Source organism: Nothobranchius furzeri, chromosome 1, assembly GCF_043380555.1.
Source record: "Nothobranchius furzeri strain GRZ-AD chromosome 1, NfurGRZ-RIMD1, whole genome shotgun sequence".
Lineage (NCBI taxonomy): Eukaryota > Metazoa > Chordata > Actinopteri > Cyprinodontiformes > Nothobranchiidae > Nothobranchius > Nothobranchius furzeri.
In genome coordinates this window covers 110,340,734-110,355,681 of record NC_091741.1, presented here as the reverse complement: position 1 = coordinate 110,355,681, position 14,948 = coordinate 110,340,734, and the positions used below count along the sequence as shown (strand labels likewise).

Below are 14,948 nucleotides of genomic sequence, written 5' to 3'. Positions count from 1 at the left end.
CATTATTTTGAATATACATCCTTTTATTATATCACATGGTTATTATTCATTTATGCCACTGTTTATTCATTTGACAAATTGTTAATTAAACGTTATAAAATTCAGATTTTCGTCTCCAGTAGCTTTGTTGTGTCGAAGAGAAGTCTCTGCTCCGAGGATTCTATGAACTTCAAGAAAGACTGATAAGAGTTTTGGATTCAATTTTCCCCGGTTAAAGGGGAATGGTGCCCCGTATATCTAAGAATATCTTAATTAATTAATAAATCAGTAAATATTCCCATATTTACAGAATTTATTGAAGAATCCAAAAGTAAGTTAAAGCTTACGAATTGTTCGCTCCTAATAACCCCAACATTAATTGGTGCCCCGTGTGAGGCTTGGATACACAGAGATTTCTATCCGGCACAAACAAACAAATAAATCCAAAGAGCTTGAATTAAAAATAATCAGTTGTTCAGCCTTGAACCAGCAACAGAGTGGTGCTGATTTCGCTGAGCAGGAAGCTGCATCGAACTCTCACCAGTAACTCAGTGCTTCTTTAAAGGTGCAACGTGTAAATTAATTCTGGCTAACCTTTTAGGTTAAAATTCAGTTTTTCCTTAAAGGTGCAACATGTAATTAATTCTGGCTAACCTTTTAGGTTAAAATTCAGTTCCTCATTAAAGGTGCAGTATGTAAGTGATTCTGACTAACCCTTTTAGGCTAAAATTAACTGCTAATTTAGCGACTTTAACTCACAGTGGCTATTATAACTAACTGAAACCTTCACTCAAAGACTGATAACACCCTGTTTGCTAATATTCTGAAGGAATAACTAGCATATTTAACACTGCAAGTGTTGTAAGACGTTGCTACGGCAACGCACCAGCTTTTGCTAAAATACTGAAAGGAATAGTATTTTAAGCGTCAGTCACGGCATTCCGTGCAATCTTAAAACGCTAAAACCTGTGCGCACAAAGGTAATTTAGTGTTTTTCTGCTACAAAGCTAGCAGTTGCTGCCCAAAAGGTGCAGCTTGAGCTATCTGCAGAAGCTCTACTAGGCTATTTTTGGTTCGGTTGTTAAATGGAGGGACAGAGTAGTGAACTGACCAACTCCCAGCAACCAGGTGGCGCTGCGGCCCACGACTATGAACCTGGCCTACTTTCTGGACAAATATTGTCCAAACTGGTCGCGGTTGCTCGAGAACCCGACTACCCTTCTAGGGATTTCACTGAAGAACAGCGTAGCGTCGAGCTAGAAGCTGTAATTGATCAAATAGAAAACCCGGATGGTACAAAACCAATCCAGGTTCACTTAGCTAAGTTAGCCTGATCCTCTATCAGAGAGAACTCCAACATGATCGAGAGATCATGAAGCTCCAGAGCATGCTAGCTGAAAGGCAGCAAAATGGAAGGCAGAAGGATGACGAGGAGGAAGACAGCACCGATTCTGGGGAAGATAGGGAGAAGACCCCGCCCCCCTCTGCTGATGACAACAGACAGTGGGAAGGGGGGAAACACCGTGACTCTCTGGACGGACGCACGCCGCAGGGGAGAGATGAAGCTTATCTGTCCCAACCTTCGGCCCCGTTCCCTACACACACTCTAGGGCATTCAGGACCACCTAGGGGCCGAGGGCAGTTCGCCCTCGAACCCCAGGTTGGACCACCACCCTCATCTTCACGGCCTTCTCAATCTATGAGAAGTCGACCAGCTGAGCGGCACCTCTATTTAGACCGCTCCCCCAGTCCACGAAGGGTGCAAGGTGCCGGCTGGGGTTATGCACAAGCCCAACCTGCACCTCCACCATCCACCCATCCTAGCTACTCCGGTATTTGGCATGCCAGCAACCAGCTGCAGGACAAAGCATCATACGCCAGTCCGTACCCGGACAGAGCGTATTACGCAGAAGCCCCAGTTGAAAGACGCAGGCTGCACTACGCAGACGTGCCCCGGGAGGAGGACCTCCCAGGACACCCACGTGACGTGCCAGCAGCCCGCCACAGCATGCCAAACCCTGATTTGGGCCCCAGGAGTCAACATTGGGAGCCCAGAGCACACCAGCGATATCCAGCACCCTCTGAGACAGACCGTGGGTCAGAGTCAGAGGATGACGCGCCGTACCGTGAGTCAGGGCTCCGTGTACGTCAAATTGAATCGCTAGCTAAAGACATAGAACGCTTTGATCCTAACACCGGTGAATCCAATGTCGACGATTATCTCAGGGAGATAGAACGTTGTCTGCTTGATCTTCCAGCACCCTCTTCAAGGGAAAAGCTCAAGCTAATTTGGAAAACCACATCTAGAACGGTGCATGGTTTCATGGAAACTCTACCACCTGACATTCGAGATCGGTACTCCTCGCTCTGCCGAGCGTTGAGGGATGAATACGCCACGTATTCAGACTCCGCGTCAGCTACAATGGGGGCCTTCTCCATCAAACACGGGAGAAACGAACCCCCCAGAGAGTATTATCGCCGACTAAAAAGTGCTTATTTCCAAGGTCGAAACGGTCCTGGGCTCGAGGAAGACCCTGCCTTCAGATCCCTGTTCATTCACAACCTGCACGAGTGTGTTCGATCCGAAGTCTCAATGTATTGTCGGATGAAAAAACTGACAACTCAGGAGATTAGGAGATACGCTCAACAGGCTTGGGAAGCCGGCGGAAAGCCCCAAAAGCCTGATGCACATCACCGCGTCATGCACCTAGCTCCCGACACCGAGCCGCGTTTGGAGCTCAAAGGCACAGAAGCTCCACCCACTAAGCCAAAATCTGCTAAACCTAAATCTGCTAAACCGCGAGAGCAGTCCCAATCTCCTCAACAGGGGAAGGGGGGGTGCTGATTGGCCGCCTAGGTCTGGACAATCAGACAGGAAGTGGCCCAACCAAAACCAACGACAGGCAGGTCGGAACAGTGGAAGGTTTAAGGAGCGCAGCCAACAGGTAAGTCCCGAACGCAAGTCCGCAGGTGAGTACTTGACCAAAGCCGACCTCCAGGAGATGTTTCAGCAGTTCCTAGCTAAACAGAAGGAACAGCTGAGATCTGCAGATGAGACCCCTGCACCAAAGTCTTCTTCTAAGAAGCCAGACCCGGAGCCAACGTCCGCATGACTAGGCGTGGCTCAACCCCCCAGCGTGGCCAGGACCTACCTGATCAGCTGGGGGAACAGTACTGGTAGATCACAGGAATCTCCTGAAATCTACCCCCCAGAGAAACCTGATACTAAATTTCTGAAGTTCCTTGGTGATTTAACAAACCATGATCATGCTCGCCGTTTGTACTGTAGCACCAACGTAGGTGGATGCATACAAGTTGATGCTCTGCTGGATACCGGCTCAGAAATCACCCTGATGTGCTCCACACTGTTCCGTCGCGTGTCTGACACCATGCAGTCGCTCGGGAAACCAGTCCAGGTAGAACCTTGTGACCTGAAAATCACCAGCTACACCCAGACCCAGGAGTGTATCACTCACCGGGCGTGGCTGGACATCACCTTCCAAGACATGCCTCTGGTTCACCCGTTTTATGTCTGCCAGCTAGACACTGAACCACTTCTCATTGGTCAGGACCTGCTTGAACGTCTAGCTCCCCTCATCGACTGCCAGAAGGGTCAACTGTGGGCCCAGGTGGACACACCTAAGCCCTGGAACCCGGATAGCAGCCGACCATCCTCCATTCTTGAAGTCAGCATAAGTGAGCAGCAAAACCCTTGTTCCAAGGTCATGCCCCTCCCTACGGCTCCCACAGACGATGTCCGCCTGCAAAGGCACGAAACCGCTCCTGGAACTCCGCTCTGCACACATTCATCTTTTCTCTGCTCGCTGAAGAACGTCAGCCTGCAGCCATATGCACCACACATAGTTGGTGGTCTCACCATCAACTGCACCCGCATCTCGGATGCTTGCCTTGCTCTTTGGTCAGAAAAGTCAGCCATCAGCCAGCAGAAGTTTGAACACCTGCGTCAGAAGGACCCCCTTCTGGTCAGTGTGACACGTAGCCATCGGCTCTTGTCACCTACTTGGCCGCAGAGGCTCCTGAAAGCGCCAGAGGTCTGCTCCCTGACTATCCAGCTTGGAGCAAGACAGCTCACACATACATTCAGCATCATACCACAGCTTGATCCACCTGCACTCATTGGAGCAGATCTGCTGGTTCGAGTCGGTGCCCAGCTGGACACTTGCAATCAAGTCCTTTGGGCCCGAGCCACACCATCCTCTGAGCCTTGCTCAGAAGGCCCTGAACACTTGCTGTCCGGACAGACCATTCCACAGGCCTGCCGTGCAGTGGTTGAGGCCAGCACGGTTCTGCCCCCACTGGTCAAAGGAGTGCCTGTTCGTCTGACTCTGATGAAGCATCAGAAGTTGCCAGGCACACAGGCCTTCTTCCAGCCATCACCACACTTCTTGGAGCTCAACTTAGCCGTCTGTGGCACGCCACTCTTGGAGCTGAACAATCGTTCTGCCTAATTGTTGGTCGAAAATCCGACCCGGAGTCCTATCCACATGCCGGCAGGAAAGCGCTTGGGCATGCTGATAGATAGCTCATTCCATGACTTCGAACTTTCAGTTCCCGTGATTGGACAACTTCCGTTGTTCTTGAACGACAGACAGGTTGGTGCAGACACATTCAGTACCTTCCACTCACAAATGATTACCATCAAGCGGCATGAAGCCCTTCCTGAGGAACCCATTTGCAGTGCAACCTTAGATGCTGACGGTGGTCAGTGTCTAACGGTTTTTGCAATAAATACTCAACCCTCTGAGTCACCGGTTGAAAGCCCGGAACACCAGAGACCCTCCTCCTCTGAACCTTATGACGGCTTCGAGGCCGAAGTCAGCCAGCAGCTTGACAAAGCGGATGCGCTGGAGTCAGAGGAGCAGAGAGCAGCGCTTAGAAGCCTGTTCTATGAGTTTCAGTCCATCTTATCCAGGGACTCCCTGGACTGTGGACTCACAAACCTGCACACGGTTCGCATTCCGACGAACCCGAATGCCCCTCCTACTTTTGTACGTCAGTACAAGATTCCCCTCGCTGCTTATGAGTCGATCCAGGAGATCCTCGATCAGCTGAAGGAGAAAAACATCATCAGAGAGTGTAACTCCACTTACAACTCTCCCATCTGGCCGGTTCTGAAACCGACTGGGAAATGGCGTCTCACCATAGACTATCGTGTACTGAACAAACAAGTACCTCTCTCCAGGTGGCCTATGATCCATTTAGATCAGGAGCTAGCCAGAGTCAGAGATGCTCGTTTCTTCTCTACGGTTGACGTAGCCAACGGCTTCTGGACCATGAAGGTTGAGCCGGCGGACCAGTATAAACTGGCTTTCTCCTTTGGAAATCGCCAATATACTTGGAACCGCTGCCCCTTTGGCTACTCTAACTCACCTGCTGAGTTCAACATCTTCCTCCACAAAGCTATGTCAGATGCTGCTTCCAGAGGGAACCTCATATATGTCGATGACATCTTGATGAGGAGTCGAACCTTCGAGGAGCACCTGGCCGAACTCCGTCACGTGCTGCAACAGCTCGCTGACGCCGGAGCTAAATTGGCAATTCTCAAGGGACAGTGGTGTCGAACCAAAGTGGAGTATGTTGGACTGCTGGTGGGCCCTAATGGAGTCGAGCCCCAAGCAGGACGCATTAGGGCCATTCAGGACATCAAAGCCCCAGTTAATCTGACTGAACTCAGGAGCTTCCTTGGAGTCTGCAACTACTCCAGGCAGTTCATTGAGGAGTACGCTGAAATAGCAAGGCCCCTCACTGAGCTGCTTCGGAACGACACACCTTTCGTGTGGGACAGACCCCAAGAACTCTCCTTCCAGTTTCTAAAACAGAAGTTGGCGTCCGCACCCTGTCTGGCTTACCCAGACAAGGATAAAGAGTTCTACATAGAGGCTACTTTCTCCTCTCACTGCCTGAGCGCTGCTTTGAAGCAGAAACACGATCAGGACATGAGAGTTGTGGCATACGCCAGCAAGCCTCTGAGCAAGGTGGAACTCCAGTTCTCAGTCTGCGAGAGAGCTCTCTCTACAGTCTGGGCCGTCGAACACTTTCGTAGTTACATCGGTGGACAGAAAGTGATCATTGAAACGTGTCATCAGCCTGTCACCTTCCTAAACAGCCAGCGTCTGCGCGAAGGAAGAGTGTCAAACAGCCGCATTGCGACATGGATGATGGTGCTCCAAGGATACAACATTGAGGTCAAGTATGGTCAGAACACCAAGCTAGCGCTAGGACAAGGGCTAGCAGGCTGCCAGCACTGTGACTCTGACTCCGTCATGGGCCCCCTGGACACACCTGCCGCAGTCTACCCAACCGCATCCAATCATCGCTACTTTGATGAGAATGTTTGCCAAGGGCTTCCGAAAGTTTACACTGATGGATGCGCCTACTTTCACGAAGGCCAGCTCCGTGCCGGGGTTGGAGTCGTTTGGGTGGACTGTGACACTTAGCAACCAAATCACTACTGGTTGGGCCAAAAGTCTAGTCAGTATGCCGAAATTGCTGCAGTGTTGATAACCCTCCAACAGGCAGCAGCCTTGGACATCACTCAAATCGTCCTTTGCTCAGATTCAAACTACGCTAGACACAGCTTCATTTCTCACTTCCCCATGTGGAAGGAGAACCACATGAAAAACGCCAGGAACAGAGACGTGAAACACTCGGAGTTATTCCTAGCGTGTGATCTGCTCACCACTGAGAAAGGCATAATGGTCTACTGGATAAAGGTCAAAGGTCACTCCAGGACCCTAGGTCCGGAGAAAGATGGTAATGACGAAGCTGACCGCCTTGCTAAGCTCGGTGCTGACCAGGGAACCTGCTGGGAATTCAAAGACGAGTGGCTTCCACCCAAGGCCGTTCACGAGGTCTGCGCGATTACTCGTCGCCATGCTAAACAGGCAGACGAACCTCGGACCGTTGGGGTACCCGTGTTTCTAGGCAGACAACCACAGGACGCGGACCTAGTCACCATGCAGGAACAAGATCCTGACCTGAAGCTCATCCGCGAGCTTCTCCAAAAGGGCCCGATGTCTAAACAACCATCACCACCTACTGGCGCAAGCCGAGATTTGGTAAACCTGCATCGTCAACTCGCGCACCTGAAACTACAAAACGATTTGTTAGTTTACATGCGTGACGATCACAGCCCGCCGCGCTGGGTTGTTCCACTCGACCACAGAGGAGTGATGCTTGCCTACGCCCACGACATTCCGGTTGGAGGTCACCGTGGAGCAAAAGCTACCCTCGCGTCACTGACAGAAGTAGCATATTGGCCATCGATGTCCAAGGACGTACACAGCTATGTCCAAGGCTGCCTCATCTGTGCCCAGTTTCAACCCTCCCAGCCGCTTGCTAGAGCACCACTGCAACGCAGGGGAATAACCTTCCCTTGGTCCCACCTGCAGATCGACTGGGTTGGACCGGTTCCCAAATCGGCAAGAGGAAACAAATATATGCTAACTGTAACTTGCAGTTTCACAAAGTGGGTGGAATGCCTTCCAGCGCCAAACGATACAGCTGTCACAACCGCTGTACTGCTGATTAACCACGTTTTCAGTCGATGGGGACTTCCACTCTGCATTGACTCTGACCGAGGAACTCATTTCACATCCAGTGTAATGACGTCCCTGTTTGAACTTCTGGGAGTGGAAGTGAGATTCCACCTCCCCTATCACCCACAGTCAACCGGACAGGTCGAACGGATGAACCGCACGGTCGTCTCTATGCTCAAAAAGTACGTCTGCTCCACTGGGAAGGACTGGGACGTCAAGCTCCCTCTGGTCCTGATGGCCATACGGTCCACTCCCCAGCGATCCACGGGGGTTACGCCCTTTGAGATGATGACCGGCAGACTGATGACTCTACCACTGCACCTCCTGTATCACCCAGAGGATGTCAGTGTTGCCACTGCCTATACCGCTCATCAGTATGTGGCAGACTTGAAAACACACCTCAGAGCTACGTTCGCGCACGCTCAGAAAAAACTGGAGACCAACGTAGAAGGCGCTAAAGCCTACTACGACCAAAAGACAACCAGCCGCGAATACGAGGTGGGTGACAAAGTATTCTACTTTCGGTTCGCCCAACCGGCACGCAAAGCTAAGAAGTTCCTGTCCTGCTGGTCAGGACCATTTGAGATCGTGGCAAAACTCTCTCCAGTTGCATACAGGTTACGCATCACCAAAGCAAGACAGGAGCCTGTCTACAAATGGGTGCATGCGAACCAAATCAAACCCTACGTCAAACCATCCCTGCGGGTACAGAGACCAGACTCCCCGCAGGAGGTAGACGTAGTCTCCACATAGTTTTATGCATGGAAATGGAAAGGGGGGGGGAAAGTGCACGTTTAACCCACTAACATGTACTAACCGACAAAGAACAAGACCCCCCCCCCCCCCCCCCCCCGCCGTTCTTTTCACTAACCACGAGTCTCTCCATTACAGGATGGAGTTCCTCTGGATCTTCTGCATCCTCTTTGGATCAACGGCAGCAACTCCATCAGCCATCATTAAACCGGGACCACCAACCGGAATGGTCCTCCAAGACAACCCCGGATTGTTGATCACACACTGCCGCATTCATACGCAACGTATCGTTGTCCGTTTGGACCCGTGGGACGTCTATCACAAACACGTGATACCGGCCCCTCCTCCTCACAAGTCCACTATTGGTACTGTTCAACATGCCAAGCGCACCACCGCTTACATGTTGGCACAACTTCAAAAATTTATAGTCACTGAAGATGACCTTGGAGAAAATAACCGCCCAAAAAGGTTTCTAGGTGGACTCATCGCTGCGGTGTCCGCGGTGGGTTCCCTCTTTTCAGTTGGACTTTCGGTGGCTAACACAATTAGTCTTAAGACTGTCCAACGACACATTGCCGAACTCCAGGATGAGATGCCAGAGATCCAGGGGAACCTCCTCCTCCTAGACCGCAAACAGGAAGCTCTTACTAAAACCTTACAGGGTACTCTTGTAACGGTTAACCTACATTCTGCTCTGATTAATGAATCTCTACGTGCAATCAAGACTTTGTCTGACACCATACATCAGGATATTGTGTACACACGAGTGGTGAGAGATTTGATGCAGGACCTGCTCAGGGAAATTGGTTCTACTCTGGACAGCCTGGTTGAAGGTCGCATTCCTGCATACTTGGTACCAATGGATCTGCTCAAAGATGTTTTGACTGCTGCTACTCCCTCCACTGTACACACTTCACAAATCCACCTAGCGTACAGCCTAGGCAGTGCAATTCCCATTCACGTTAATGCAGAAAAATTAGAACTCGGTTTCCTGTTAAATGTTCCCATAATTGAGACACCTCACATCTATAGGCTTAAGTCCATGCTAAACGTTGGTTTTTGGAAAGACGGTAAACATTTCCACCTTAAAACTCCGAGCTTCCTTGCTTACCAAGATGCTGATAGCAAACTCTATCTAACTCCTAACTTAGATTTATGCACAAAAACCAAAGATATTCACTGGGTGTGTCTTGGTAACTAGGGATGGGTACCTTTGACATTTGAATCGATCCGGTACTAATTCCCGGTACCTACGAGTTGATACCGGTACTTAACGGTACCAATTTTCGATACTTTTGAGTGTTTATTATTTTAATTCTCTTTTATAATTAAATATATATTTTTCTCAATATATAACCATATTTGGTAAATATCACGATAAATAACATACAAGTTTGTATTTTAACATCGTCCTTGTAGTTTTATAAGCTGATAATTAAACTGAAGCAAACATCTTTACTGTGAACTAAATTTACTGTGTATCTTCATTCCTTTTGCCGTCCTTTTTCATTTGATTTTTCCTACTGGGAAGTTAGAATTTCCGAGGAGAAAGCGAACGCACCATTAGCTGATAACAACGGTGGCAATGGAAGCTAACATATCAAGCTAACGTTATCTTTAACGGTTTATTTAGCTGCTGGAGCAGATTAAAACGATGATGCCTCAAACTTAGATCGTTGTCACTGGTTTTACCTTCACCCAATCACCCGTCGCATTTAGTAAAGTAAAGCCAAACTTTAGAGCGCGTTCATGTTCTTCTAGTCGGAAATTCGGAGTTCCGAGGAGAAAGCGAACGCACCATTAGCGAAACGGAAGCTAACAAATCAAGGTAACGTTATCTTAAACATTTTATTTACCTACTGGAGCAGATTAAGATGAGGATGTCTCACTTAGATCGTTGTCTGTCGCTAGTTTCATCACCCAGTTACCCATCACATTTAGTGAAGTGGACCCAAGCTTTAGCGTGCGTTCTTTCTACCATGCTTGCTCTGTTTACAACGGGCTCGCAGGGACCGGCGACATAACGCTCTTGCGCATGCGCAACTGTCTTGGCAGTACCGAAACGAGGCACCGTTTGAAATGACGTGAATCGGTGTTCGGTCGGTACTATGGAATTCGGTCGGTATCTTAAAAAGTACCGAATTCGGTACTCATCCCTATTGGTAACCCATTTGTCCGAGATGTTGCCAATTATCAATGCGGCCTCAGGAGCGATGCGCCCCTGCAGAATTGCCAAGCTACGGTCACGTTAAAAGATGTTGACATGGATACCAGAGTGGAACGTGCAGGTGACAGATGGCTTATCAGCACCCCAGTAGACTCGGCCCTTGTAACTTATGACCAGCATAACGTTGCCACTGAGTTACAACTGCCGAACCAAACCTTTTTCCTCTCAGTTCCGCCAGGTGCAATTGTACACCTGGAAAACCTGGCACTCCATCACCTCAACCTCGAACAGCATGATTCGGAGATTGAGATCATGGACGCTTTCCAGGGTTATAACTTTACCATCGATTTAGAAATTGACCAACAATTACTGATTGAAGGAACCAAACTTGTTAAGTTCACACAAACCTCGCGTGAACTTACTTTGACGCCCATGAATAGATACCCAAGACGCTACATTGACACAGATTATACCTCCTTAATCTGCACTTTGGTCGCCCTGGGGATGGGATGGCTCATCACGGCCGTGATAGCTTATTCCGCCTACAGGCGTGTTAAGAAACTCCAAGATAAGATGCACTTGCTCACCTACGGTGTGCCTCGTGACCGCGTTCGGGGAGACTCCAAGCGCGAATGTACCACACCTGTCTAAAGGGGGTGAGCAACATTTTCTTTGTTATTCTGTAAACCTAAGAGTAGTTCTCATTTTAGTCTACCTCACATATTTATCTGAGTGTTGCAGTATGTCACATTCTTTATAAGCTACACACTGAATGTATGACCTAAGAATGTATTGTATGAGACCTCAAGGTTGCTATGAATTTTCTTGGATGTTATATGTTTTTTTTGGGTTTTCTGTATTTTTGTTTCGTACTTGGTCACATATTAACTAGTGGTTATGTGCCGGCCCAGCTCAGTCTGTCAATGACTCTGTCTGACGCACCAGCACATTGTAGTACCTCTTAGTTTAATGGTCCTTGTTTTAGCCCAAAGACTGTCCTGATCCACCCTTTGGACCAAAAAGGGGGGAATCTTGGGACCACATAGGTCAATGCGCGTTTGCGAACTATGGACCTCGTACATCACCGCGTGATCCATAAACTGAACTGTATGGCCTGCGGTGAGATGCCTTTGTGTCCCCTTGTGGAGTTAACCGCCCACCGACCTTCCTCCTTCTACACTACTACCTCTCGCATGGACGACATCATCATTGCGTACCACCTGCGTGAGTGGCTTCTTCTCGTTATGCGCGTTGGGGACTATCCCATTTCCTATCCTCTTTTGTTTTGTGCCTGACCAGGATCAAAGACCAAAGGCGCCAGGATCCAAGACAAAGACCAAAGACAAAGGCGTCCAAGGAGACCAACGTCCTAAGGGACAAACCCACCTGTGCTTCCGACAATCAAGTCGACCTACGTTCATGAGGAACAAACCCATCTGTGCTTCCGACGATCGAGCTTTGGGCGCGATCCCCGAAACCAAAAGGGGGAATGTTGAGGGTCTGACCTCATGAGGAAATTACTATGCAGTGATTTTCTCCAAAATGACTGTGCTTAAATTGCTCTGAAAAGCAAATAACCACATCAGCGCCAAGAAACTTCATTTCCCATGATGCTTTGCACACGGAAGCATTGGGATGATGTCACCGCCTAATACCAGAAACACGTTCTGCGCATGTGCGGGAGGCCGTGGAGCTTTTCCCGCGAACTAAGACCATAAATCTTCAGCAGAGACAAAGAAACCTCGTTCTTTTGCCCAGGATACCTGGCGGTAAGGACACGCTTGTCGAACGCTCCGACAACTTGAGCACGCGGAAGCTCTAAGTGCCCAAGTTGAGCCACGAAACCGCTACAAAGCCACTCGAACTCCATCAGGACCTGACTGGGAACGAGCGGAGCTCCATCCAGCTCTCAGAGACACTGTAAGTTGTCAAACTCAGCACAAAAGAAACTTCGTTCTCTTTGTGTCCAGCCCGTGGAGAAACACTCGTGGAGGTAAACAACTGAGAAAGCATCAAACCGACGGATGACGCCAAACTGCGGAGAAACACGGAGAACCGTCAAATCAAAACAGTGAGGGACGCTTCACTGTTCTGGTGATCAGAAAACTCATTTCTCTCTCTCCTTTTCTTCTCCCGTTTCCTCTATAGTCCAGAATAAGCAATAAAACCGCGCTATTGCTTAAAAAGTAGCTTCGTGTTTTCCTCTTTCGTTCCCAAAACACGTCCGCCGGGTCATTTTGAATAAATGAACTGCTTATTGATCATTGTTTGGTATCTTTAAATGTTTTCTGCTTGGCCACGTGGTTAAACTAAAAGATATTATTCGTGATTAATCCTTTGTGTTGTTTCATGATCCTTTGAAATGTTTTGAGTGAATTTAAGGTTAAGTTACTGATGATTCTAAGTGCCTTGGAAGTTAAAGTGCAAGTTGCCACTCACACTTTAGCCAGACAAAGGGGTCAGCCATCTTGCATACAGACTCCATTTTAGAAACACACACACACATACACACAAAACGCCTTGAACATTATTTTGAATATACATCCTTTTATTATATCACATGGTTATTATTCATTTATGCCACTGTTTATTCATTTGACAAATTGTTAATTAAACGTTATAAAATTCAGATTTTCATCTCCAGTAGCTTTGTTGTGTCGAAGAGAAGTCTCTGCTCCGAGGATTCTATGAACTTCAAGAAAGACTGATAAGAGTTTTGGATTCAATTTTCCCCGGTTAAAGGGGAATGGTGCCCCGTATATCTAAGAATATCTTAATTAATTAATAAATCAGTAAATATTCCCATATTTACAGAATTTATTGAAGAATCCAAAAGTAAGTTAAAGCTTACGAATTGTTCGCTCCTAATAACCCCAACATGACCATGTCCATCCCTTCATGACCCGATGTCAATGAGTGTTCCTCTGGAAGTCAATCACCATTTCTTTTGTCTTACTGGTGTTCAAGCGAAGGTGGTTACGCTCACACCAGTCCACAAAGTCCATGATGACTGACCTGTACTCCAGGTCATTCCCCTCAGACACACAGCTGACAATGGCCGAGTCATCAGAGAACTTCTGGAGGTGACAGCTGCTGGAAATAAAAGATCACTCAGTTCTCTTCGATATTTTATCTCCAAAAACAACACAAGCCTGAAGGAGTTCAGCTGTGTGGTGGAATTGTGATGGAGTTGCTAATACTAGCCATTAGCATCCACTAGCTGTTTCCTGGATGACAACAGCCTTCTCCGTCATGAGTCAAGATGGGTGAGTCCATGAATGTTAAGCGACAGCGTGACGTAGATCTATCAGGCTTTTCTGAACCGAGCGTTTTTCCATCTATTTTCTAGTAGAAGCTAGAGGATGCTGGAGATAGGTGTAGGTGTAGGAGACTATTTTCATGTTCAGCCTATGTGTTGAACTCAAAGTGACAGATTTTTTTTTAAGTAAAAAGTGGTTTCTCAATTATCCTGGCCTCCAAGCGAACCAATGGGAGAACTCCACCCTTATAGCAAGCAAGTGGAACCAGAGTAAAGTTGAACCGAGATGCTGAGACTTTCATGTTGTTACTGAGATAAAGTACTCTGATATCAAAGCTTTTTTTTACATTATAATTCATTTTGAAACTTTCTGAAAAGCTTTTGTAAACCAGCTGTAACTACTTCGCCATGCTTATATTGTGATAATTACACACTAAACCAAATGTTTGTAGTATTGTTTTACTACCAGAGCAGGTGATCCAGCCTGGCCCCCTCCCTAATGTTAGCATACATCCTCCCCTGATTTGCAGCCATGAAAGGAGAGAAAATTGTGGTCTCCTAGCTTCATCCTGACTTTGGCGCTGTGTGAGTCACCAGAACATGCGCCAGGATGGAGTCGCTGGCCAAGGAGGAGGTGCAGTGTGGCATCATAATCTTCCAGCTGCAGCCAACACAGCATGGCAATGCCGACTAATCATTATTATTTTAGTTTTTTTGCGGTTTCTGACCAAATTATGGCATTTCTGTCTGCCCTGCAATCTTAATGTCAGTTTATTTTAATTGTCATTTAAATGTGTCAATGTTTATCTTAGATAAACAGGTATTTTGGTGTGAAATGGAGCCAGGTGAAATTAGAAATGTCTTATCTACTTTTCATTAGTAAAGCCATGGCTGCGATGAAGCAAGTCCGACTGAGATTAATGGAGAGTTAAAGAAAAGAGAGGCCGCAGGAGGGAAAGAAAAGAGACTAGAGAGCAGGACGCTGAGGGATGGAAGAAGCCTCCATTGTTCCTTTTTTTCACACGAACACACAGGGTTTCCATTTTCTTCTGCTTTGAGGGGATTGGAAAAGTCCCAGAGGACAGAAAGGTTAACCTGTCGTTTTAGAGCTTGCACACACACACACACACACACACACACACACACACACACACACACACAAACACACACACAGAGGGTCAGCGCACATTTCACTGTCTACACTGAAAACTGTAGTCGGCAGAAAATGCGT

The 14,948-nt window shown here is 47.9% G+C and overlaps 1 protein-coding gene across 2 annotated transcripts in view; it reads right to left on the bottom strand.

Moving 5' to 3' along the window:
• The window catches only part of il1rapl2 (interleukin 1 receptor accessory protein-like 2), a 713,182-nt gene that overhangs the window by 658,155 nt on the left and 40,079 nt on the right, over positions 1 to 14,948 (bottom strand). The window lies entirely within an intron of this gene.